Source organism: Peromyscus eremicus, chromosome 8b (assembly GCF_949786415.1).
Source record: "Peromyscus eremicus chromosome 8b, PerEre_H2_v1, whole genome shotgun sequence".
Lineage (NCBI taxonomy): Eukaryota > Metazoa > Chordata > Mammalia > Rodentia > Cricetidae > Peromyscus > Peromyscus eremicus.
In genome coordinates, this window is record NC_081424.1 from 39826957 (window position 1) to 39854950 (window position 27994).

General features: G+C 36.4%; 1 pseudogene; it reads right to left on the bottom strand.

Annotated features, from left to right (window-relative positions):
* Positions 1 to 13788: 13788 nt before the first annotated feature.
* Positions 13789 to 27994, bottom strand: part of LOC131918375 (large ribosomal subunit protein eL34-like) — a 118960-nt pseudogene continuing 104754 nt past the window's right edge.

The window sequence follows — 27994 nt, forward strand, 5'->3', positions numbered from 1 at the left end:
GGGACCTCTCTAGCACTTCGTTTTTCCTATTCCCATGGGGTCTTATTTTATCATGGTCTCTCTTTCCTTGTTCTCCCTCTCTGTTCTTGATCCAGCTGGGATCTCCTGCTCCCCTAAGCTCTTTTTCCCTCGACCCTTGCCGTTCATTACCCCCACTCACGTCCAGTTTGCTCATGTAGATCTCATCCATTTCTCTGTCGTTGGGCGATCCCTGTTTCTTTCTTAGGGTCCTCTTTAGTAGGTAGCCTCCCTGGAGTTGTGAGTAGCAGTCTAGTCATCCTTTGTTTTACATCTAGTATCCACCTATGACTGAATACATAACATGTTTGTCTTTCTGACTCTGGGTTACCTCACTCAGGATGATTTTTTTCTAGATCCATCCATTTGCCTGCAAACTTCATGATATCATTGTTTTTCTCTGCTGAACAGTACCCATTGTGTATATGTACCACATTTATTTATCCATTCTTCAGTTGAAGGGCACCTAGGTGGTTTCCAGGTTCTGGCTATTACAAACAATGTTGCTGTGAACATTGCCATGAGGAGCAAGTCAGTAAGAAGCACTCCTCCCTCCATGGTCTCTATAGCAGCTCCCACCTCTAGGTTCCTGACCTGTTTGAGTTCTTGCCCTGACTTCCTTTGATGATGAACAGCAATGTTGAAGTGTAAGCCAAATAAACTCTTCTCTGCCTAACTTGGTTTTTGAGTCATGTGATTTTTTTCAAACATTTGTTTGTTTGTTTATTTATTTATTTATTTAGTCACAGCAAGAGAAACCATGACTATGACAGCTGGATTCATGGGCAGATTTCTAATAGTACTTGCAAAGTTAGAGCATGAAACTCACATTCATGTGAGTGTGTGTGCTAGTCAGTACATTCTCTACAGACTCTGTATTAATCATATAATTCAGAATGGTATTACTAAGATAGCTAGTAAATATGATTTTTTTTCCTTATTGAAGCCATAGTGGTATAAACTGACCCACTACATTCTGGAAGAAGGGATTTGAAAATGTAAAAGTTTTTATCGGAGAGGACCAGTCTACACTAAATGTAAGAAATCTGATATTGGTGTACAGACCTACTGACATGCATATGTAATTTCCTATAAAATTATCTGCTGAAGGACAGCATTATGTCTAAGAATTTATGGAATTTATGTAGTAATCCTTTTCCTATGGGTCAATGCTGATAGTAAGAGAGACAGTTAGAGATTTGGGCTCAATTTGTAGAACAAAGATGACAATAAGACTTTCAAGGTAGCAATTCTTTACTCTTTGGTGTCACTGGGAAGCGTAATTAAAGTAGGGTACATCGAGATAGCTGAACTAAACACAAAATCCCTACAGGTAAATCAAGTGTGTCCTGAACAAACACACTACTCAACATGTACCAAGAGAAAACATTTCAGGTAGATTATTGCTCCTAATAGTCAGTGATAGTTACCTAATTACAAAAGACTAAATCTGTTTTCCCATGTATAGTTTTGTAACATTTCATACCCTGTTAATCTCATTAAGTGTTGTCTGCAGATGGAAAAACCAGCAACATCCTGGCATATGTTCTTCTTGCCGTCAGGATGTATTGTATGAGAGAAGAATAAATAGAAAATTAAAAATAACCGTGCAGTGGTGGTACATGCTTTTAAATCCAGCACTTGGGAGGCAGAGCCAGGTGGATCTCTGTGAGTTCCAGCCTGGTCTACAGAGCAAGATCCAAGGCAGGAACCAAAACTACACAGAGAAACCCTGTCTTGAAACAACAACAACAACAACAACAAAAATTAAAAATACATGTCTTTAGTCCTTATCTGGAGACTTCCTCAACAAGTATTCACATAATTGTATGCTCAAAGAAGCAAAACATCCCCACAGTTAAGTGACTTCATATCACAGGGTATATATTAACATTTATAGTTAGAGACAAGGAGCTTCATTATGCTTCTCTTTTGAATTAGGTCCACTTGGATTCAGCAAAAAGTGAAATTTTGGGTAAGATCCAGATCAAAAATCCAAAACCCAGAGTCAATCAGTCACTGCCACTCTGGTTATAGGATTTAAAATTAAATGAACACATTTGACAATTGTATGACCTTCAAATTTCTTTGATATATGAAGTAAACTATTAAAGTAAATTAAGATAAGTTTGTGAATCCTCCCTATCTCCAAATAATCCAATTAGCTATTCATAGGGAGTAAACATATCCAACTACTGTCTTGAGAACCGAATTAAAGCATAGGAAAAATGCCAACAGGTGGGAATATTTATAATGATGTACAATATCCTTATCATTCATATTAATGAAAATAAAAGGTACTGATATTTTTCTTGTCTCTTAAGACAAACATCCAAAAATTAACATTGCAAAGCATTAGCCTTATAAAACTTTTACTTGCCTCAGACATCTATTCTGTTGTATAATTAAAATTATTTCTATTTGTTAAATTTATTTATTTATTTTTACATCCTGACTGCATTTTGCCCTCCCTCCTTTCCTCCCATTCTCTTCCCCCACCTCTCCTGTGGCCCTTCCCAATCCACTTCTCCTTTGTTTCTCTTCAGAAAGCAGCAGGCCCTCCATGTATATTGATAAAGCATGGTATAGGAAGTTGAGGAAGGACTAAGCTCCTTCCATTTATTAAAGTTAGGCAAGGCAACCCCTATGTGGAATAGGTTTCCAAGAGACAGCCAAAGCATTAGGGATAGCCCCTGCTCCCTCTGCTAGGAGTCCCAAAGTAGACCAAGCTACCCAACTATCATTCTAACGTAGAGGGCCTAGACTGTTCCCATGCAGGCTTCCTAGCTGCCAGTCTAGACTCTGTGAACTCCTATGAACCCAGATTAATTGTTTCTCTGGGTTCCCTTGTGAATAAAATTCTTAATACCCAGAGAGACTATATTTTCATCAATGGCACAAAACCTATCTTTTTTTTTATTTTGGCATTTCCATTTTGAACTATGGCTTGTACAATCTAGGTTTCACCATTCAAGAGACCACATATCATCAGAGTAAAAACAATTATCTTGGTTACAAATATCTAGTAACATTTCTGATTTTTAGAAGACTGTAGATGTACTATATGCTAAGATGTGGTGATATTTTATTTGTGCTGAAATGTGATGATATTTTATTTGTATATTAATAAATAAAGCATGCCTGGAGTTCAAGGGGGAAAAGGCTAGCCATTTTTAAGTAAACATAGAAGTCAGGCAGTGGTGGCACATGCCCTTAATCCATTCACTTGGCAGGCAGCATCTCTGTGTGTTCAAGGTCACACTGGGAACAGAACCAAGGGTGGTGGCACACACCTTTAATCCCAGTACCAACCATAGAGACCTGGCGGTCTGTACAGACAGGCAGTGACAAGGAAGTAAAGTAGCTGGGCTAAGAGCCAATGAGAGGGCAGAACAGTAAGGCAATAAAGCCTGGGTAGACAATTAGGATGTTTGGCCATCCCATCACCAGAATAGGTCAGTTCGGGCTGTCTCTCGACCATTGCCAGCAGTCTATTGTGGGGGTATCTTTGTGGATTTCTGTGGGCCTCCCTAGCACTTTGCTTCTTCCTATTCTCATGTGGTCTTCATTCACCATGGTCTCCTATTCCTTGTTCTCTCTCTCTGTTGTTGATCCAGCTGGGATCTCCTGCTCCCCCAAGCTCTCTTTCCCTTGACCCTTGCCCTTCATTACCCCCACTCATGTCCGGGAGTCTAATTAGCGAGAAAGAGGAGGGTTTATATGAGCGAGAATTGTTGAAACCAAGGTTGGATAAAGCACACGGACAAATAGCCAAACGAATGGAAACACATGAACTATGAACCAATGGTTGAGGGGCCCACAACTGGATCAGGCCCTCTGAATGGGTGAGACAGTTGATTGGCTTGATCTGTTTGGGAGGCACCCAGGCAGAGGGACCGGGTCCTGTGCTCATTGCATGAGTTGGCTGTTTGAAACCTGGGGCTTATGCAGGGTCACTTGGCTTGGCCTGGGAGGAGGAGACTGGACCTGCCTGGACTGAGTCTACCATTTGATCTCAGTCCTCAGGGGAGGCTTTGCCCTGGAGGAGGTGGGAATGGGGGGTGGGATGGGGGGAAGGGGAGAGGGGAGGGAGGGGGGAGAACAAGGGAATCCGTGGCTGATATGTAGAACCAAATTGTATTATAAAATAAAATTAAAAAAAACAAAAAAACAAACAAGTAAACAGCATATAAAGAATGAAACCTTAAGGTTGTCCTCAGGTATCCACATATGCTTGCATAACACCCATACATTTTACCGCCTGCACAATATTGCTATGCATTGGTAAATGAATATACATGTACACATGGCTGAATAGCAGAATAATCCAATATGTAATAAGCCATAGATCACATCAGATTAACAACAATAACAGCAGTAATGAAGAAGACATTTATACCATCATGTTAAGATCATATTTTAATATCTACCTTCACTCTAGTTTGTCATAAAAGAAAACCCAGTTCAAAATAACTTAATGTTCATTTCTGGTCCTTTAAGCAAACTTGCCTACTAAATATCAATTTATGTTGTAGAAGTAACAAGAAAAGCACTTTGGTAATATTTCTGTTCACTATAGCACTTCTTTTATTTCTCATAGTATTTTTTGTAGACTCTGTAGTTCAGTCTTGTGATTTTATATTCAATGTCTGTTTCTGTACATGAAAGCATACCTTTTTGTGTTGGGAGAGCTACCAACAGCATCATTTGTAAAGCTTTGCACAGACTATTCATAAAAAGTTCATAAAAGAACATACATACTAACACCACCACCACCACCAAAACCAAAAAATAACATTAACATCTCTTAAAAATTGCCCATAAAAAGATACAGGCTAACAGAATGGACACAAAAACAGGATCCATCCTTCTGCTGCATACAAAAAACACACCTCAACTTCAAAGATAGACATTACCTCAGTAAAGGGTTGGGAAAAGATTTCCCAATCAAATGGACCTGAGAAGTAAGCTGGTGTAGCTATCCTGTTATCTAACAAAACAATTTTCAAACTAAAATTAAACAAAGAGATAAAGAAGTATATTTCATATTCATCACAGGAAAAATCCATCAAGATGAAGTCTCAATTCTGAACATTTATTCTCCAAATACAAGGGTATCTACAATTGTAAAAGAAACATTACTAAAGCTTAAATCACACATCAAAACCCACACAATAATAATGGGAGATTTCAACACCCAACTCTCACCAATGAACAGGTCTGCCAGACAGGAACTTAACAGAGAAAGAAGGGAACTGACAGATGTTATGACTATAATGGACTTAACAGATATCAACTGAACATACACCTAAACAAAACAGAGTATGTCTTCTTCTCAGCACCTCATGGAACCTTCTTTAAAATTGACCACATACTTGTGCACAAAGCAAATCTCAACAGATACAAAAAAATCTGAACAACCTCATGTATCCTATCAGATCACCATGGTATAATAAAGAAAGAAGTTAAAGACTTCTTAGAATTCAATGAAAATGAATGCACAGCATACCCAAACTTATGGGACACAATGAAAGCAGTGATAAGAGGAAAGTTCATAGCACTAAGTGTCTGCATAAAGAAGTAGGAGAAATCTCACACTAGTGACTTAACAGCACACCTGAAAGCTCTAGAATAAAAAGAAGCAAACTCACCCAGCAAAAGTAGACATCAGAAAATAATCAAACTCAGAGCTGAAATGAGTAAAATAGAAATAAAGAGAACAATACAAAGAATCAATGAAACAGAGTTGGTTCTTTGAGTAAATCAACAAGGTAGACAAACCCTTATCCAAACTAACCAAAAGGCAGAGAGAGAATATCCAAATTAACAGTCAGAAATGAAGAGGGGGATGTGGTGGTATTGTGTTCCCCAAAATATTGTGTACCTTAATAAACTTATCTGGGGTCAGAGAACAGAAAAACCACAAGATACTTAGGCTAGAAAATGTTAGCACACACCTTTAATCCTAGCATTCCAGAGACAGAAATCCCTCTGGATCTCTGTGAGTTCAAGGCTGCATTGGAAACAGCCAGGCATGGTGACTCATGCCTTTAATCCCAGAAAGCAGCCTTTAATCCCAGGGAGTGGTGGTAGAAAGCAGAAAGGTATATAAGGCATGAGGACCAGAAACTAGAGGCATTTGGCTGGTTAAGCATTTGACTGGTTAAGCATTTTGACTGGTTAAGCATTTTGACTGGTTAAGCTTTCAGGCTTTGGAGCAACACAGTTCAGCTGAGATTCATTCTGGATGAGGACTCAGAGGCTTCCAGTCTGAGGAAACAGGACAAGCTGAGGAATTGGCAAGGTGAGATAGCTGTGGCTTGTTCTGTCTCTCTGATCTACCAGCATTCACCCCAATAACTGGCCTCTGGTTTGATTTTATTATTAAGAACTTTTAAGATTCATGCTACAGGGGGAGGTAACAACAGATAGTGAGGAAATCCAAAGAATCATTAGGTTATACTTCAAAAACCTGTACTCCACAAAATTAGAAAATCTAAAAGAAATGAACAATTCTTTTTGGATAGGTACCACTTACCAAAATTAAATCAAGACCAAATAAACACTGTCACAGGAGACTACTTCCTGAATATAACATCAGTAGCACAGACACTGAAATCAACAATTAATAAATGGGACCTCCTGAAACTGAAATCTTCTGTAAGCAAAGGACACAGACAATATGACAAAGAGCAGCCTGTAGAAGGAGAAAAGATTTTCACCAACCTGACATCTGACAGAGAGGGTTGCTCTCCAAAACATATAAAGAACTGAAGAAATTAGACACCAAAATAACAAATAATCCAATTTAAAGATGTGGTACAGATCTAAACAGAGAATCTCAAATAGCCAAAAGACATTTGAGGAATTGCTCAACATGGTTAGTCATCAGGGAAATGCAAATCAAAATGACTCTGAGATACCATCTTATACCTGTCAGAAAGATTAAGATCAAAAACACTGCTGACAGCTTATGTTGGAGAGGATGTTGAGTAAGGGGAACACTCCTCCACTATGGTGGGAGTGCAAATTTTTACAGCCACTTCGGAAATATATATGACAGTTTCTCAGAAAATTGGGAATCAATCTACCTCAAGACCCAGCTATACAAATCTTGAGCATGTACCCAAAAGATGTTCAATCATACAACAACGACACTTATTCAACTATGATCATAGCAGCATTATTCATAATAGCCAGAACCTGGAAACAACCTAGATGCCACTCAAACTAATAATAGATGAGGAAAATGTAGTACATTTACACAATGGAGTATTACTCAGCTATGTAAAATAATGGTATCATGAAATTTCCAGGCAAATGGATGAAACCAGAAAATTAGAAAATCTAAAAGAAATGAACAATTCTTTTTGGATAGGTACCACATACCAAAATTCTGAGTGAGATAACCCTGGATTCAGAAAGACAAACATGGTATGTACTCACTCATAAGTAGATATTAGAAGTAAAGTATAGGACAACTAACTTACAATCCACAGCCCCCAAAAGGCTAGATAACAAGCAGGACCCAAAGAAGGATGCATGGATTTCTCTGGGAAGGGGAAATAGAAGAGATTTCCCTGATAAACTGGGGATGGGAGAGAGGGATGGCGGGATGGGAACTTGAGGGATCAGATTGGGCAGCCTGGGTGCAGGAGGCAAGTTGGAGGAAAGACAAAGGGGGAAAGTAAGGAAAGAGATGTCTTTATGGGGGGGCATTTTGGGGTTAGGGAGAAACCTGGCACCAGGGAAATTCCCAGGAATCCACAAGGATAACCCCAGCTAAGACTCCTAGTAATAGTGGTAGTGGAGAAGGTGCCTGAACTGGCCATCTCTGTAATCGTATTGGTGACTACTCTGTCATTAGAAATACTCTATTTAGTAACTTATGAAAGCAGATGCAGAGGTCCTCAGGCAACCACTGGGATGAGCTCCAGGAGTCTTGCTGAAGAAAAGGAGGGGAGATTATATGAGCCAGGGTATTCATGATGGGGAACCCACAGAGACAACTGAACTGAGCTCCATGGGAGCTCATGGACTCTAGACCAACAGTTAAGTAGTCTCCATGAGAACGACATGGGCCCTCTGCATGTGTGTGACAGTTGCATAGCTTAGTCTATCTATAAGGCTCCTAGCAGTGAGATCAGGACCTGCCCCTGGCACTTAGCTGAATTTTGAGAACGTGTTCCCCTGCTGGATTATATTGCCCAGCCTTGGCTCAAGGGAAGGAGCATGGTCCTACCTCAACTTGATGTGTCATGCTTTGTTCAAGCCCATGGTAAACCTGCCCCTTTCTGAATGAAGACAGAGGAGGAGTGGTAGGGAGGGGGGGTGGTAGATGGGAAGTGGTGGGGACTGGGAGTAGGGAACTGTGGTTGGTATGTAAAATAAATGAAAAAAAAATATTTAAATAAAAAAAGAAAGAAAGCAAAAATACTGAGCAAGCCAAGCAAGCTGACCAAGACACCAAGACATCAACACTGGGAGCAATCCAGTAAGCAGCTCTCCTCCATGGCCTCTGCACCACATTCCTGCTTTTGCTTCCCTTGGTGGATTGTGGTTCAGGATTTGTAACCTAAATAAACCATTTCCTTCCCATAAAACAAAAAAGAAAGAAAAGAAAACAATTCACAAGAAACATCAACCACTGTATTTCATCTCTTATATCTATATACAAACAGCAATAAACTTTATTCCAAAAAATACATTTATGTAGAACAAATCACCTTGAAAATACTCAGTGTTTTTCTAATATTCTTCCATCAACTAAAGGAGCACTTTTCAAATTTGTTATGAAATCCTAAGATTGGAGACTATCATAACAACTGTTTGTCAGAGAAAAGCCAAAATTTCTGTCACAAACCATGGAAGAGTTATAATTAGTATTTGAGAGTTACAGATGAAGAAACATTATTGTCAAATACTCAATGGAAGCTATTATTTATAAAATAAACTTTATGAAATCATAAAAAAGTAAAAGAAATACTTGCCAGAAAGTCCTTAGTCTTCTAAGTAAAGTAAATATGTAGGCATTTGTATATAAAATCCTTTCATTTTCTCTATAGCATTGGATATAACTGTGAGTGGAATTAGGCACTTGAGGATAAAAGTGATACTTATCAGTGCTTTGCAAATTAGATTATTTTCCTGTCATTAGGTTAATAATAATATCGAGGTCATCAGTTTTTCCCTTAATTATGTTTTCCTTGTGGAACAATAGTGAAATCTTTAAAATAAATTCAGCAAGGAAAATCAAAATTATTTTATGTATTTTAAATATAATAAAATATATTTTAACATTGAACAAAACAAATATTTTATTTTAAAATATTTGGAAAAAGTTGGAATATTATATGCATTCTGGGGTATATCATATCAATATCTAGCAAATCGACTTTTTAATTGATTGAATGTATTGGGTATTATTCAAAAATAATGAAACAAATGAGTTTTTCCTCTATAAAGGGAGTCAAAAAGGTTCATGAATTCTAGAGATGCTTGGAATTGCAGATTGACATTCTTGACATTTAGAGACTCATTTTTTTTTTCCCACTGCCTGGCAATGTAATTATCTTGCTAACATATAGAGTCTAAATGTCTTGTCAGAACTAGCCCTGTAAAATGCCCAATGGCAATCTCAGTCTACTTATTTTCTGTCCAGCCCAATTTGTTTTCTTTTCCCCCTAGCAATTGATTTAAACGCTCTAGCCAATTGTAATAAACCACTTTCTGCCTTTGCACATTGTTACAAGCTAGTCTCATTTACAGTAGCTCCCCTTGAAACAACTCATGGTTTCTGGACCCTGATTTTCTTTTAATGGGACTCCACTTGTCATTCTCTTCATTTTATTTTAGTCCTTTCATCACTTTGCGCTTGAAACTGAATCAATCTCTCAATTTCTGATTTTTTTTTTTTGAGCCTTACCACCAAGGTAGGATGTTAACAGAAGTAAGATAGGAAATTGAGAGAAATCATTTCTTTATAGACTTTACATTAAATTACATAATAGCTAATATTGTGTTAGTCTCCTATGTATTTGACATTAGTTTCAAAACATTAACATTTTATTTATATCATAATATTGATAAAAGTATAAGACGGAGACACTACATAAGGAATGCTTATTTTATTTGTTTTAATAAGTCATAAATAAATGATTAATTTATACCAAATCAAATAATTAACTTATTGCAGTTAACAAAATAAGTGATTAGATCTTTTCCTCTCTTCACTTTTTTCTTTCTGATTTCTCTCATTCATACACCTGCCACCTATACTTTATTCACTCTCAAAATCATCCTGTATTTTTCCTTAATTGTTATTGTGACCTTTAGTATATAAACACCACATTCTAAGTCCTCTTAGGATTACGTGTATGCATATTATTTCAGAGCTAACCATCTACTATTGGATAACCAATTAGGAGCTTAATTTTTGAGGAAGGTTTCAGCATTCCTTAATTCCTTGTAGTTTTTTGTCTATTTGTCATACCCTGTGATATTCCTCCTTCCATGCAAGCGTTCTTTGGTGTTGTATTTCTTTAGGGCTTAGACAGTCATATTGCTAAGAAACCAGGGGTGAGGTTTCCCCATCATTTCTAGGAGGCATAATCTCAAATCAGATTTCCTGTTCCTCTGGCTCTCACAATCTTTAGAAAATTTTTAAAATTATACTTTACCAAGTGGTAACTTAATTTTCCTAACTTATACAGATATAAGAAGCACACAGAAACTCCAATAGATAAGATGAAAAAAACGTCTTCACAAGACACACCACTTAAAATACTAAGAAGCATCCAGAAAAAAAAAAAAAGGTGCATTGAAAGTCAGCAGAAAATTGAAGCTTCCCTAAAACAGAACACATCCTTGGATCCAAAACAAATCTTTAGTGTTCAGAAACATTGAAACGATACTGTGTGTCCTTTCTGAACATGATGCAATAAAACATGAACTCAACAGCAAATGTATTTCTAATAAATATACAAAATCATAGAGATTAAACATCTCAGCAATGATGCTCATGGATATTAACCAATTTGTCAGTGATGAATGAGTTAAAGAAGAAATAAAGAAAGAGTGAAAATTTCCTGAAACTAGTTGAAAATGAAAACAGGGAGCAACACAACCTTTGTACACATTAAAAGCCTTCCTATGATGGAAATTTTTGATCTAAGTGTTTACATTGAAATGTCTAATAGTGCTTAAATAAATGCCAAATCTGGAAAAATAAGAAGAAAACTAAACTCAAACTCATCAGATGGCAAGAAATAACAAAAAAATCAAAGCAAAATTAGTAAAATAGAAAAAAAAGAAAACAATACAAAGAATCAAAAATTTAAGATACTGTTCTTGGAGGGGATAAAAATGATTGATAGACCCTTGGTCCAACCACCAAAAGAAAGAGAGGACACAAATTAACAGACTTGGACATGAAAGAAGAAAAAGAGAGGAGAAAACAAAGATATCAAAAAGCTCCATAAACACTTGCAAATGAGGGAAGCAACAGATAGTTCTATCCAGCTTGAGTCTATGAACAAGGACCATCACAACACAAGCCTAAGGATGAAATATCGGCCCACATAGTTTGGTGGCAACCAAAAGCTCTATAATTAGACTTAAGAATTGCTCAGCAAGAGGAAAACCATGGTGACTTGGTAAACCAACCAAATACCTGGAGCTAGCGAAGTCATGGATCTTGGAGAAGAACTTCCCAGCATAATCTCTAATTATGTTTAGTTATCCCTATATATATTGATAAATGGTGAACTCAGCCCTAATCAAGGAAACTTCTCATTGCAGCTTATGAGCCATTACAGAAAACCATAACCAATCAACATGCATAGTTGTAAATCCCAGTCCCAACATACATATCTACAACATAACCCTTGTACTTAAGTCTCATGGATCCTTGCAGAAGGAGGAATAGCAGGATTGTAAGAGCCAGAGGAACAGAAAGTTTCCTGTTTGATTGTGTCTCCAATAATCTCAGAGAGGCTATATCAATGAAGTCTCACCAAGACCTGAACAAGGATGACACCAATGACATACTAAGATGGAAAGGGGAAAGCTCATGAGTCTTCAGCCCTACCCAAGGAAACATAGGCAACTAAAAAATACTGAAAGTGGAAAAATTGGTTTTCCCTGGGGAAGAAGCACAACAACTGGTTATCCAATACTGACTGATTACCCATGAAAACATAAGCATGCAAGTAACAGTGTAGATTGAACAATGTATGCGCATACACACAGATATGTAGCAAAAATTAAAGAATAAAAGAAGCCATGAATTTGAGACAGAGCAAGGGGTTACATGTGAGGGGGGTTGAAAAAAGAACAATGAACAAGGCAAATTATTTAATTTTATTATAATCTCAAAAATGAAATAAATCATATAGAAAAGTAATGGTCTCGAATTTTAGTATGTCTCAGATTTTATGAAATAATGATGTGGGTACCAGAAATTCTAACAGTGTTAACCTCTGGTAGTTGTATTTATTAAAAATGTACACCAGAATGTGATATAAAATTCATTTTGACCGTCCCTTTAAATACATTTAGCAAAATTTCAAAGGAACACAGCTTTAAAGTAATTACAAAGTTATTTTTTATGGTGTTTCAACTTTTCTGCTCCTCATTTCTTCATTCGGAACAGAACACTGTCATATCTCAGGAACTCATCCCTTAACTAGCAAAGCAGAGCCACACTTCACATATCACACTTCATACCCACAATCATGCTCTCAGGTTTGAGTAGGTGCTGAAAATCTCAGATATAGATTTTTAGCTCCTTACCAAATTCGGTATTGGCAGTTCTGATGTTTTGTGGTAAAGACAGCAAATATATATGAACCAATTATATCAAATATGAAAGAAACACTTATTAAACCTTTATAAAATACCCCAAAACGATCTAACCAAAAGGATGTTACCACACCTTATCTTCACTTCAAAACTTTAATAAATTTTCATATCATACGTAGGAATTTATCTTACCATGTTTTTGTTTTAACTTTTTACACAAACCTCACATACATTCCAGATATCATTGAAGAAAACATTATCCTGGTTTATTTTATATTGCCTTAGCTCCTATCTTTATATAAAAATAGTATACATACACAGTTGCCTCGATAATTTATTCTCTATGTTTGGTTTACATAAAGCACCCAGAAAGTTAGGATGTTCTTAATCTTTAAAAGTTTGTAAACTACTATAAAATAGGAAGTATATTGAAATTTAAAAATAATACTCTTAGAAGTAATTGAGGTACAAAAATAAAACACATCAAAAGAAAAATTGGAGGAGAGGTCAAATAGTAAATGGGACTCTGATTTAGAATAATTGCCTTCTGATTTTTAGCTTTCATACTGCAAGTGTTTGATTAAATAAATGAAGGCAGTAAATTAAAAGAGTTTTACAAAATGATTTATATTGTGCCCGTAGTTGTTGGGAGCAGAAAACATTGTCTCTGCAATTGATTTATAAATACAGACTAGTAAAACTTAAAATTACTAGCATCGATATGAAGATCTTCATATTTCTGTGAGTAGACCAGCATCTGAAGGACAGATAACAGGGTCTCCTAGCAAGTAAAGATCACCATAAATCACAGTTATTTTGCACTTCAGTATACTATAAATAAACATTACATGCTGCAGAAGACCTTCCTGAAGGATGGTCTTAGAAGAAAAGTATTAGTACTGGTAATCCTATTTAAAAAATTTTTTGACCAAGTCTTGACTTGTATTATTAAAAAAAAAAGCTGTGTATTTATTTTGCTATCTGACTGGGTGCTTGTGCCTTCAACACTTTCACAACAATTTTCTGTCTCTCTATAAGGAACGCCCACATCATCCTGTCACAGACACACTTGGCACACATGGAACCAACATATGCCCTACTGATGCGCCTCTTTGTCTTAGAGAATCTCATAAGGACTTTAGATCTCACAACAAGAACCCTTCAAAGTATGCCTGGGCACACATGGCATGAGGATTTAGGTAAACAATTCTGTAGCCAGGGGTTCAAGACAGCCTAGTTTTGTTAGAGACTGTATTTGTAGGAAAGTGTACTATGGTATGTCAAATGCTGGACTATTCTGAGTGCCTTAAAAAATAATCCAGTACTTTAGCAATTCCAAGTCATCATGATGCTTTAGGTTGAAAATATTACAGATTCTCCTGGCAGACTCCAGATCTCAGAGAAAGAGGAGGGTGTGAAAAGAAGAAGGAAATAATTTGTATGAAATGAAAGGGAAGTCAGGCAAATGAAGGTGAAACTATCTCATTTCTTCAAAGCCCTTGGTGATCATCGTGATTATGACTCACATCTTGTCATCATAGGAGAAAAATCCTATTTTTTTTTCATGGAATCAAGGAAGGGGCATACAGGGAAGATGATACTTATTCATATTTCTTAGACACAGCATATCTGATTTTTATTTGATTATTGTAGTGAGATCATAATTATCTCCTGAATAAATTACAGCATTACTACTACTTAAAATATTAACAAAAAATTCTCCTAAGATATCTATATGCTATGTTATACATTATCTTTTAGCTGCAATAAGGAAATAGAAAGCTTGATTGCATATTGTAATTATGAGTGCTGAAGGGGCTTCCAATAATGGATAATGCTGTAAGGTACGTGAGGACAGTACACTTTAATGCACCTGTTATTTCAGATGTTTATATGGTCAGGTGTGTTACTGAACACATTTGGTATCTTAAAGAGTATTTTATTAAACTTAAACTTTTTATTAAACATGCTTGACCAAATAATGAAATATAATTAAACTTTGAAATATTAGGGAAATTAAGTTGTGTTACTCAGAGGAAGACTTAAAAATAAATATCTCAAAAATGGACATCTTTTAGTCTTTCATATGCATCTTCACTATTTTACTTTATAGCATTATTTCTGATTTTGTCCCATCACTGATGATGAAACATTCATCAGTTTCATGAAAAAAAGTGAACTAGTTTAACCCAAAGGGAATAATATCAGTATATTTCCATAAATATAAGAAGAGGATATGAGGTAAGTTGAAGAATTACAAAGCAAAGGAGAGTATTGAAAGAATTAGATAAAGTCAGACAGTGAGAGATAAAGAAATACATGTTTTTTAAATGAATAAATTGAGATAAACATGGATTTTTCAGCATAAAACAAAGTGAGAAATTCTCTTCAATTAATTATATGTTTTGTGTTCTTTTCTGAAATCTCTACTAAAAACATCAAAGAAAAAATTTCAATACCATTTGAAAAAAAAATCCAGCATTCTGTATTTCACTATCAGTTGGGAAAATGATAAAAGAAGAAGAAAAAATACCTCATGAAACAAAGCAAACAATAACTAAAGAAACTGAAGGTCACAAATATTTGAAAAATACAGTAGTTGTTGTCAAAATAAAAAGTGATTAAAAAGTTGTCACCATATTTAGAGGTTGCTTTCTTCTTGGAGGTCAGAATCCAACCTTGAAGGAAAAATCATGTTTTCCTTAGTGTGCTAGCTACTCTTAGGTCAGCTTGACTCCAGGTAGTCATCTGGATAGAGGGAAAAACAACCGATAAGGCCACCACACAGAACTGGATTTTAGGTAAGCCTGGGGTGCATTTTCAAGATGGATTATTAATATGAGTGGACCCAGCTCACTGTGAGTATCACCACATCTGGGCTGGTGGCCCTGGGTGCTCTTGAAAACATGCCGAGCAAACCACTTGCATGAGCCGGTAAGCCCAGGAAACTGCACTCCTTCATGACTCTTGCATCAGTGCCTCCTTCAAGATGCTGCCTTGTCTTCCTAGATGATGGACGATTACCTGGAAGTGTAAGATGAAACCCTTTCTTCTCAAGTAGCTTTTGGTCATGGTGTTTTATCACAGCAATAGGAACCCTAAATAAGGTATTTATCATATATCAAAAACCCTTTATGAAAACCAAATTGCTTTAGCAAGAGAAAGGAATTATTATTAAGTCCCTGAGGTCGGCATAGGTTCTTTCATGCACATTCACATGATTCCACTCTCAGGAGGCTTTTCTCAAGTCTATGTTGTCATGCTGCTCTTAAAAGAACATGTCTGTTGGCCACACTTCAGTTTGTTTCTGCTTACATCCATCATCAAGGCTCTGACTTTTTCTTTTGACCTGGTAATTCCTCACTGTCTCTTCTCAGAAAGACTCTGAATTACTTTGGAGGATCAAATTCCACCGTAATAGGAGCAGGAACAGAACAGGGCAGAGCAAGCCTCTTTTGGATTGGGTGGAACTGAACAGAACTGAATTCCATTCAAATAACTTTGAGACAGTTGAGAGTAAATTTTCTGTCATATCTCACTGCTCAACGAATTTCTCATCTTAGGCTGCCATTGATGATCATTTCCCATCACAACAGACACCAGAATTGTGCAGCCTGCATGGTCAAAAGCACCAAGCGTGGGATCGTGGTAAAAATAGCTAAGTATTTTAGATCCAGTTTTGACCACCATGGCCAGGGCCCTGGGAGACTCAGGCCCATTTCACACAAGACACAGAAAGTTATTCTTCAGTTTACACTGCTCTGAGGAGTGTGAATCACCACTTGAAGTCTGGTTGGACATAATCCAAAGCCTAGGGCCCTGTTGCCAACTACTGCTGGTCCGCAGGTTGAGCTAAGGCTCCACGATGATGACCATGTGAGTTACTTATTTCCCATTTATAATCAAGACTTGAAGCTTGGCAGGATACTGATGACTGTCATATCTATCTATCATCTATCTATCTATCTTTCTATCTATCTATCTATCTATCTATATCTATATCTATATATATATTATATATATATAATTTCTTTTGCAAATGTCTTTGCCAAAGTTAGAAAAAAAATTGGACTTTGGAGAAGACTAATTAAAGCATTCGGTATACAATGGGGACCTGATTTGAGATTTCCAGGAAATATATGAAAATCCCCTAAAGGCAGTGAGTACCTGTAAACCTAACACTGGAGACAAATTTCTCCTCTTATTTTCCTAAAATCTCATTTAACTTTTTAAATATATGGACAAACTTGAAGATTTAGCAAAATCTATAGAATTTGACATGATTTTCCCCCTATTTTTCCTATACATTCAGATATTAAGAATGGATCCTTTATCATTATATAGATAAACCTTACAAATTGAATATTATGTTAATCACTGTCATTTGTTTATAGTTTGTGGGAAATTTACTGCGTGTAAAAGTAATTCATATCATATCAACTTTCTTAGTGTACTAATTTGTGTTCCTTTCTCTCCCTTTTAGGTTTTATTTTGTTTATTTTTATGTTCATGTTTGTAGTCGTGTGTGTGTGTGTGTGTGTGTGTGTGTGTGTGTGTGTGTGTGTGTGCCTGTGTGTATGTGTGTACAGGTACATGTGTATTCGTACCTGAAAAGGGGAGAAGAGGTTTTGGGATCACCTAGAGCTAGGGATACAGATATTTTTGAGCTGCGTGATGTGAGTCTTGGAATCTAAGCTCAGATTTTCATAAATGAACGGCAGGGTCCACTAATTACTGAGCCATGCCTCCAGCCCCCCCAATATATTGTTGTAGATAATGTACTTCTCACTTTCAACTTTTAACATTAACGTTTCACTCTAACAGAGAATAGTTAGGATACAAAAATAAAAAGAAAACAATGAGCATCACATATAAATTGTGAAGCACAAGTCTTGAACATTTTACTATTTTACATGCACCTCTATATGGAATATTTTATAATGTATACATTAAGTAAAATATGTACATATAACCTTCTAGAGCTCTTAGTGTGTCGGAGATGAGAATTGTTGACATATGGGGCTACACATTATGTAGGAATTTGTTCCTTAATAAATTAAAACTAGTTCATATTAATTTGTAAGACGCTTCATTCTCTCTTGAACCATTTAAACTCACATTATGAGACAAGTACCATATCTTCTTATTTTATTTTTAGTAAGTGTTTCTGTGATAAATAGTTCCTACATTCCTACATTGCATAGAACATGTTATTTCTTTTTATTGTACTTTGAAAAGAGCAATTTCTTGATGAAAAGTTATACAATTTTTATACCTCTTGAAAACATACTTGATATAACATTCAAGCTGCTTTCAAGAAATTGTACTCTTTTTATTTCATTCTAGAGTGCTAAACTACTCAAACATTCTCTTCAGAAAAGTGGAAGAGAAGCAATATTGGCTCCACCTGTCACTGCTAGCCGCCATTCCCCTTTGTGAACGTTCTGCTATATTCTCAAGTCTTTTTTTATTTCAGTTAAAGGCTCTGCATGATTTATTTTATCATAGAATTGTATAAAGATAGATGACTGACTGATTGATTGAAAGACATATAAATTCAACAGAGAAGTATAATGCACTCATACTCAAACTACCGTAAGCTATTTTTGCTGTTGTTATAATGAATGCTTTCTTTCTAGCTTCCTTTATTATTCTGTTTTCCTTTTTTGATTTATATGCTTCTTTTAAAATCACTTGCTATACTTTTAATTGTAGTGATTTAGAAAAACCACTCTCCACTGAATGTAATATTTATGCTTAGCTATCATAAAATTGAGTTATTCATTATATTACTCCATCTCCTTTGAAATAAAATTGCATGTGCTTGTGGGTTTTATTTTCCTTATAATGCAGACATTTCATCGATACATTCTGTCACTTAGATCTAATTTATTGTTATTAGAGTAGATATTTGGTTTATGGAATATATATTTTTCAATAATTACTTGTATATAGTACATGTAGTTTTGTAATAATGTATCTAAAATATTCATTACATGTAACTGATAACATTTCTCATGCTATTTATTATTGCATCTACTGAAAATTTTCTTTTTAAATTCTCAACCTACTTAAAGGTGAAAGAAGGGTATAGTGACTATAATTTTCTGTAAGGTCTTTCCTTGCTACAAGATCAATACTATCTTTTGATTAAATAATATCCAAGCATTTGGAATACACATTACTTCTGTCTTAAATTATTGTGAAAAGGTGATTATGAGTATTTATAAACAAACATTTATGAACACATATATTTAATTTCTTTTGGAAAAATCCTATGCAGCAAAAAATATCTCATTATAGTGGTGTGTTTGAGCAACAGACAAAAATGTCAAGTAGTTTAATAAAATGCTAAAAGTGTTCCATAATATTGAGAGCCTGTATACAATAAATACTGGGAATTTCTTGCCTTTATGTTTCTCATAATTTCAAAGTGGAGGAAGCAGTTATGAACCAAACAGATTGCTTTGGCTAGAGAGCCCAATATAACTGCACAGACTACATTTTTGTAAAGCCATCCCTAGGTTTTGTTATATCACATTCAGTAAAACAGTTGACACTGTTGATGCACACACTGGCTGTTAGCCTGGTGAAGTCTTTAGGCCCTGGGCCTGGGGGTGAGGAGATGCGGAGGCAAGACACAGACTCTGAGAGGTTACAAGCTAGCTGTCCTTTATGTTTAGGAAAGGGTAAGTCTTATATACCCTCCACCTCATCCTGAGGATAGGTCTGCCTTGGTGCTTATTGCTAAGTTGGTGTTTTCTGCTAGGCTCTGGAATCTGCTGACCATTGCTGGCCTCAAGCCCACCCTACCCACCCCCCCGCCTTTTCAGGAGCAGTATAGCACAGGCTCTAGCTTATCTGAAATGTGCAGCAATTCTGCCTGCCTCAACTGGCCATAATGTTGACCTTTTAATTTTTCAATTCTAGGACTGATTATTAGTATCTGATTAGAATAATTGTATTCACTTCCCTAGCAAAAAAAAAAAGATAGTATTCATGTATAGTCATTCACATGTGAGCTCTACATTAATGCTTATGACCTGCTACATTGTGCTATAAAACATCAACTGTATTATTGTGAAATGTATTCATGTATTCAGGACAAATACAACATAAAATTTTTTGCTGGTAGTATTCTTTCATGTAATCTTTGATTTGTTTTTATTTTAATTTAACAAATAAATGTTTGTTTTACTTTTGTCCTGTTGTTTTGGTTTTAATACTCTAATTTATTCCTTTTCACTAACCATTTTAATATTTTGTTGGCTGCCTTGAAATCAAAGACATTTCTTCTTTATCTTTTCTTAGTGATTTTTCTTTTTACTTTAACATTAGTATATCCAAATTGTTTTCTTTTTTTTCTTTTGAAGTAGGGTTGTTTTTTAAATTTTCATTCATAGCCAATTTCTCATCACAATTTCCCAAAAACAGCATATATAACTTTATAACAGAAATTTTTCTTTGACAATTTTATATGTCTATAATATTATAATATCCTCTCTAGTGCTCTTCCCTCTTCTGTACCCTCCTCCTTTTCCCTGCAATCTTCTTCCCACATTCGTGTGTATTATTTTTTTGATATACATATTTTTATTTTATAATTAACTTGATTTCACATATCAGCCACGAATTCCCCCGTCCTCCCTCCTCCCACCCCCCAGCCCTCCCCCCCAAACCACCCCCCCATTCCCACCAACTCCAAAGCAAGGTCTCCCCTGGGGAGTCAGCCCAGCCTGGTAGCCTCAGATACCTCCACTGTAGACAAATTGTTTTCTTTTTTAAAGTCAGTTCTTTGAGAATTTTGTACAATGTGTTCTTGTCATATTCAGCTCCTCTGCAAACTCTTTGGCTTACACCTCTTTCTCTGTGTGTTTGATTTTAAATGCATCAAGTTTAAATACGCTGCAAATGTACTGTTAGATGCAGGGACTTCCACTGGAGTGTGGTCCACCCACAAGTGGCAAACTTTTAAAGAAAATGGTCTCTTTCTCTCCCAGAAACTACCAATTGCAAGTAGATCCTTAGCTAGAGGTAGAAGGAATTCATGCCCACTTCTCTCCCCACGGTTGGGTTTGGACTGGCTTGAGATTGCACAGATCTTGTGCATGCTGTCATAACTGCTCTGAGTTCATACACACAGCTGCCTTGTTATGTTGAAAAGATTCAGAGGTAGTCATCTGCTACCTCTTGCCTTTACACAAGAGACTTTTTCCATGTCTCTTCTCCACTGGTCCCTGAGCCTTGAGAGGAGGGAATATGATACAGATGTTCCATTTAGGACTAGGAATTACCCAATCTTTTATTCTCTGCATCTTATCTAGTTGTGGTTCTCAGTGTTAATCACCATCTACTGCAAACAAAAGCTTCTTTTGTAGGTATTGAGAGAAGCATTAGTAATAGATATCATGGTAAGTCATTAGTTATTAATTTCAAAGTATCCCCATTCAGCACCTTGGGCTTGGGACCTGTCTAGCTACAATCCTTTGCCCAGTAATGATGCCAGGTATGGGTGTTCTCTTATTGAACAGGACTTAATTCCAACCATAAAGTAGTTGATTTTTCCCATGATGTTTTTGCCACTATTGAAACAGTGTATATGTCTTTTCAGGTCAGCCATTATTATAGTTCATAGGCTCAACCCTGGATAAGACCAGTGATTCCTTTTCTCCTATGGTATGGTGAATAGCAGCTCTGGTTCTATGTAAGCTATCTGGTAACCATGAAGGTTCTAAGTTGGTGTTGGTACCAGTTTGATTTTTTTTTTGTGTCCTCTGATTAAGTATGTGGTGTCCTCAGTAATAGACTCTTAACATCAAGTTCTGGAGGGTAACCAGAGTTATGGGCAATAGCCTATAGAATTTTGTGATTTATGAAACTTCAGTGGACCAAGAGCTCCAAAGATCCATTCCTGGAATAGGGTTTTTATTTGTTTTTCTTTGGTATTCAGTAGAGTAATTCCATTTTATTATATAATTAGGTTATCCCTCACCTTATTCTTTCCTCCATCTGCTTTGCCTTCCCCCACCTCAATTTAGCCCTTTCTAGTACATTATTCTGTTTTAACCCTTTGTATCCCTACATTCTATCCCCCTATCTCCCCTACTTTGGTGCCTCCCCAAATCCCCTTTTTGATTTCCTGATCTTTATGAGTACTTTATGGGTATTCCAAATGAAAGTAACACATATGATGATGTGAATTTTAATTTAATTTAAACTTAAATTTGCTACCATCTGCAAATGAGAGATAATGATGATGTTTGGTTTATGTCTCTCAGAATAACTGTTTCCAGTTCTACCTATTTGACTTAAATTTTTATAATTATTTTTCTTAATAACTGAAAAATATTCCAATGTGTAAGTCTGTCACCTCTTCCTTATCCATTCATCAGCTGGTGGACATCTAAGCCATTTCAATATCCTCACTGTCAGAGTCCTTTGTATGTATTTCCAAGAGTGGTATGGTTGGATGTTATGGTAGATTGGCTTTCAGCTTTTTGAGGAATCTTCACACTGATTCCCATAATGTCTGTACCTGTTTGCCCTCATACCAACAGCAAAAATGTGCTTCCTTCCCCCAAATTCTCACCAACATTTGCTGTCATTTTTTTTTAATTAATCATGGCCATTCTGACTGGGATAGTTTTAATTTTCATTAGCCTAATCACTAAGATGTGGAAATTTTTAATAAAAATGTTTCTCAATACTGAAAAAAATCATCCTTTGAGAATTCTATGTTTAGTTACAATCCTCATTTTTTTAGTTAGGATGTTTATATTTAGTGTGTTCATGGTTTTTTTCTATAAAAACATAGTAGCCTTCTCATAAACAAATGACAAACATATAGGTAAAGAGATCAGTGGAGCAACATAATTCACAATAGCCTAAACATATCATAGAATAATATCTTGGAATAAATACAACATAGGAACTGAAAGACTTTTACTACGATAATTTAAAAAGACTGGAAAAAGAAACTGAAGAAGAAGCACGGAAATCCCTATCATGCTCATAGATTGGTAGGATTAATGTCTTGAAAATGGACATCCTTATCAACACAATCTTATCAACACAATCACTATCAAAATTCCAATGCAATTCTTCACAGAAACTGAAAAAAAAATCAAAATTCATATAAAAATACAAAAGACCCAGGATAGCTCAAATAATCCCCAAGATAAAAATACTGTTGGAAGTATAACTATCCCAATTTAAAGTTATATTATAGAGCTTTAGTACTAAAAACAACATGGTGTGAATGTAAAACAGGCTCAATAGTCAAGGAATATAATTAGTATCTACATACAACCTTATTCATCTATAGCCTTTTGATTTTTGACAAAGAGGCCAACAATGCACAATGGAGAAAACACATTATCTTCAACATTTCATTCTGGTAAAGCTGTATTGCTACATGTAGAAGAATGAGAGTCAATCCTTATCTCTCATTCATCACAACACTCAACTCCAAATGGATCAAAGGCCTCAGCATAATACTGGATACCCTGATATGACTGTGGATAAAGGAAGAAATATGTGTGAGCCCATTGACAGAGGAGAGGACCTATATAGTGGAAAAAACCTTAACTAGATGTACATTTGATAATGTCAGTGTTCAGAACATACAAAGATCTCAAAATAACTACAATGTGTTTTCTCAATGTGACCATACTTTGGAATAAGGTATGGCTCTTCTTTCCTTTAGTCTATCTGCCTTTCTAGAAACTGAATGCACTTTGAAGCCCATTTTTTCAATGATTTACCTTGATACTACTTTCTAAGTGATTGTGTGCATAAGCCTGATTCTGGTCCCTGCATAGTTCTTACTGTCCTGTACATTCATTTTATGGCCACAACACACCTTTTAGATTGTATAATTAAATACTGAACCCATTTTCAGTTAATGTTTATATAATTTTTTTTGCTAAACTGAGTAATTTGTTTTTGCTGGTAATCTTAGAATCAGTTTGTTTTATATATAAAAGTCTAAAAATTCATTGTCTGTGATATATTGCTAAAGCTGTAGGCCAAGTGATTTTGTAAGTCATGGATATTCTCAAGCCATGAATATCATATATTTCTATCTTTGTAATTAATTTGAAATTTTTCTCAAACCTGTTTTCAGCTTTTAGGTCTGATGTATATTTTGTTTAATTGATCTATGACCTAGTTATTTCATGTCTATAGACATTGATGTAAAGCAAAATTTTAAAGTGAAATATTTTATTGTCAATGTCATGTAAAATATAATGTCATTGACTTGTCATTTTCTGACCAATTAAAATTTTTATTAATTTTAATTTTATTTTATTTAGTGGCACTATTCAAATTTTTTTGTGAGTACAATCACATCTAAAAATTCTGAAAATTACAAGACCTGATTTTTTGTAAAGAAGCCAGAAATACACACTGAGAAAAAAAGACAGCCTCTTCAACAAATGATTCTGGTCAAACTGGATATCTCCATGTAGAAGAATGCAAATAGATCCATAGATCCATACTTATCACCATACACAAAACTCAAGTCCAAGTTGATCAAAGACCACACTAAAACCAGATAGAACCTGGTGGAAGAGAAGTTGAAGAATAGCCCTGAATTAATTGGCATAGGAGATGAGTTTCTGAACAGAACACTGTTAGTACAGACCCTAAGATAAAAAAGTTAATAAGGGGAACCTCATGGAACTGAAATGTTTCTGTGAGACAAAAGCAACCATCAATCAGACACTGTGGCAGAACGAGAAAAGAGTTTTACCAACTCCACATCCAATAGAGGACTAACATCTATAACATATAAAGAACCCAAGAAAATAGATATAAAAAACCCAGATAACCCAATTAAAAACCAGGGTACAGATCTAAACAGAGAATTCTCAATAGAGGAAACTCAAATGGCTGAGAAACACTTAAAGGAATCTTCAACAGCATTAACCATTAGGTAAATGAAAATCAAAACTATTTTGAGATTCCATCTTACACCTATCAGAACGACTAAGCTCAAGCACACAAGTTACAGCTCATGCTGTTAAAGATGTAGAGCAAGGGGAACACTTTTCCATTGCTGTTGAGAGTGCAAACTTGTACAGACATTATGGAAATCAATATGATGAGTCCTCAGAATGTGGGGAGTCATTCTACTTCAAGACACAGCAATACCACTCTTGGGCATATACCAAAAGGAAGCTCCATTCTACCAAAGGGACACTTGCTCAACCATGTTCATTGTAACTTTTATTCATAATAGATAGAAACTGGAAACAATGTAAATGCCCCCCAACAGAAGAATGGATAAAGAAAATGTGCTACGTTTACACTACAGAGTATTACTGATCTAAAAAAAAATTACATTATAAAAATTGCAAGCAAATGGCTAGTACAAGAAAAAAAAAAACATCCCGAGTGAAGTAACCCAGACACAGAAAAATAAATATGTTATACATTTGCTTATAAGTGTATATTAGCTGTTAAGTAAGTTACAATCAAGCCACAATTCATAGATCCAGAGAGGTTAGGCAAAGAGGAGGGATGTAGGGGAAATGAATGAATCTACCTGGAAGAGGAAAATAAAATAGATATATGGGCAGACTAGAGGCAGGTAGGGATGGAAGTGGGAGCAGGGAGAAAAGCTATATGGGGTGATTGGGTCAAGAGAGAGAGAGAGCCGGGCAGTGGTGGCACACGCCTTTAATCCCAGCACTCAGGAGGCAGAGCCAGGCGGATCTCTGTGAGTTCGAGGCCAGCCTGGTCTCCAAAGCTAGTTCCAGGAAAGGCACAAAGCTACACAAAGAAACCCTGTCTCGAAAAACCAAGAGAGAGAGAGAGAGAGAGAGAGAGAGAGAGAGAGAGAGAGAGAGAGAGAGAGAGAGAGAGTATGGGAAGAGATGGTTAGAATTGGGAGGTAATTGGAGGCTGTGGGGAAACCTAGTTCAGTGGAAACTTCCAGGAATGCATGTAGGTGATTCTTATGAGGACTTCTAGTGTTGGGAATAGAGAGTATCAGCTAGCCATTTCTTGTCACCAGATGAGGCTTCCAGTGTCTGGACTGGATTGTATTCAATTGAGTTGTTGGCAGCCAAGGGGCTCCTACAGAAATCCCCAAACAATGTAGGCTGTTGCTAAAAAAAAGGGTTGCTCTTTGCAAACTTCCAGTTGGGCCCTACTGAGGAGGACAACACCCATGCAACTCATTGAATGCAGAGAATTTGAGCTGGTGCCTTCACTCCTATGTTTTAGTCTCTTTGTTGAAGGAAGCTACTCCGCAGTCTACAGAAATGAAAAGCCTGGACACCAACTGAGCCATAAACTTTTGACCTACAATCTGTCATGCCTACAAAATATGTTATGGCAATGTTGACACAGAACTTGTGGGAGTGGCAAAGCAATGTATGATTTGACTTAATGCCCACTCCATGAGAAGGAACCAAGACCCAACACTGGTGGAGTAACTAAGAACCAGAGACTAGACATCCCAGAGACTTTATCCAGTCATCATCAGAGAAACTTCCTCAGGCAGTAGATGGAACCGATGCAGAGACCCAGACATTATGTGGACAGAGTATCTAAATGGGATGTCTCCATCAAATCTCTCCCTTCAGTGATCAGGAAATCTCATGGAAGAGGATGCTGAAAGACTGTCAGAGCCAAAGGGCATGGTGGACACCAGAACAATGCCCTGGTGCATATGATCTCATAGAGACTGAAGCAGCAAGCACAGCCTACATGATTTTGTACCAAATCCTCAACAAGCTTCCATGGTCTCTGCATCAGCTCCTGCTTCCAGGTTATAGCCCTGTGTGAGTTCCGTTTCTGGCTTCCTTCCATGATGGACTACAATGTGGAAGTATAAGCCAGATAAACCCTTTCCTTCCCAGCTTGCTTTTGGTCATAGTGTTTCATTGCAACAATAGAACCCCTGACTAAGACAGTATTTCATTAGCAAATTAGTTTTTCTAATCGTTTGTGGTATTGCATTCCCCCAAATATTGTGCATGCTAATAAACTTATCTGGGTTCAGAGACAGAGCAGCCATAATATTAAACATAAAGGATAGGCAGTGGTAGCACACGCCTTTAATCCTAGCATTCCAGAGGCAGAAATCCATGTGTTCAAGGATACAGACAGGCATGGTGACTCATCACTCCTTTATCCCAGAAAGCAAGCCTTTAATCCCAGGGAGTGGTGGTAGAAACCAGAAAGGTATATAAGGCGTGAGGACCAGAAACTAGAGGCATTTGGCTGGTTAAGCATTTGGCTGGTTAAGCATTCAGGCTTTTGAGCAGCAATTCAGCTGAGACTCATTCTGGATGAGGACACAGAGGCCTCCAGTCTGAGGAGACAAGACCAGCTGAGGATCCGGCGAGGTGAGGTGGCTGTGGCTTATTCTGTCTCTCTGATCTACCAGCATTGACACCAATAACTGGCCTCGGGTTTGATTTTATTAATAAGAACTTTTAAGATTCATGCTACAATCGTTGGGTAAGTGGTTTCAAGCAAACTGTGTATACTACACAAATGAGGAATCTAATATTTATGTAGCAAGCAGGTCCCTTAGCCAGAGATTTGGTAAGGGAAGCATGAGCTTCTAAGAGCAAACTCAGCATTCCAACTACCTTCTACAAAGGAAGCCAGGAGCGTTCATTTACTTCTTTGCTTGTAATGACCTTCCCTTAGGAGCCTGTGTACATTCTGTTTACACACACCTCCAAAAGTATAGATATGTGCATGTTGAGAGTTCAGAGAAAAATGATAAAAAGAATAAGGTAAGATAAAATGAAGAACTCCTTCACTTTCTTTGAGAAAGGAGTCTCGGTGGCATCAGGACCTCCATTTAAGTTGGTTCATCTACTTTCTCCTGAAAGAACAAACTAGTTCAAATTAAACATTCTTATTCAGCGAAAAGGAGTGCATAGTACTTGATATATGTAAGAGATTGTAAATCAACTTCTTTTTTGTATGTATCTGATTTTCTCTTTAACCCATTGCCTTTTCTTCCACTATACAATAAAAAATTCAAAATGGATGATTTATCTCTAAAACCAAACCTTTTTTTTTTCAGTATCAAAGTCTTATAATTCAAAGAAACATTACTCAGTCCTTTTCACAATTATCTAAGTGGCATTAGAAATGAAAATAAGACTTTTCTTCATCAGTAAAATTATGGTCTATTTTATTCTAA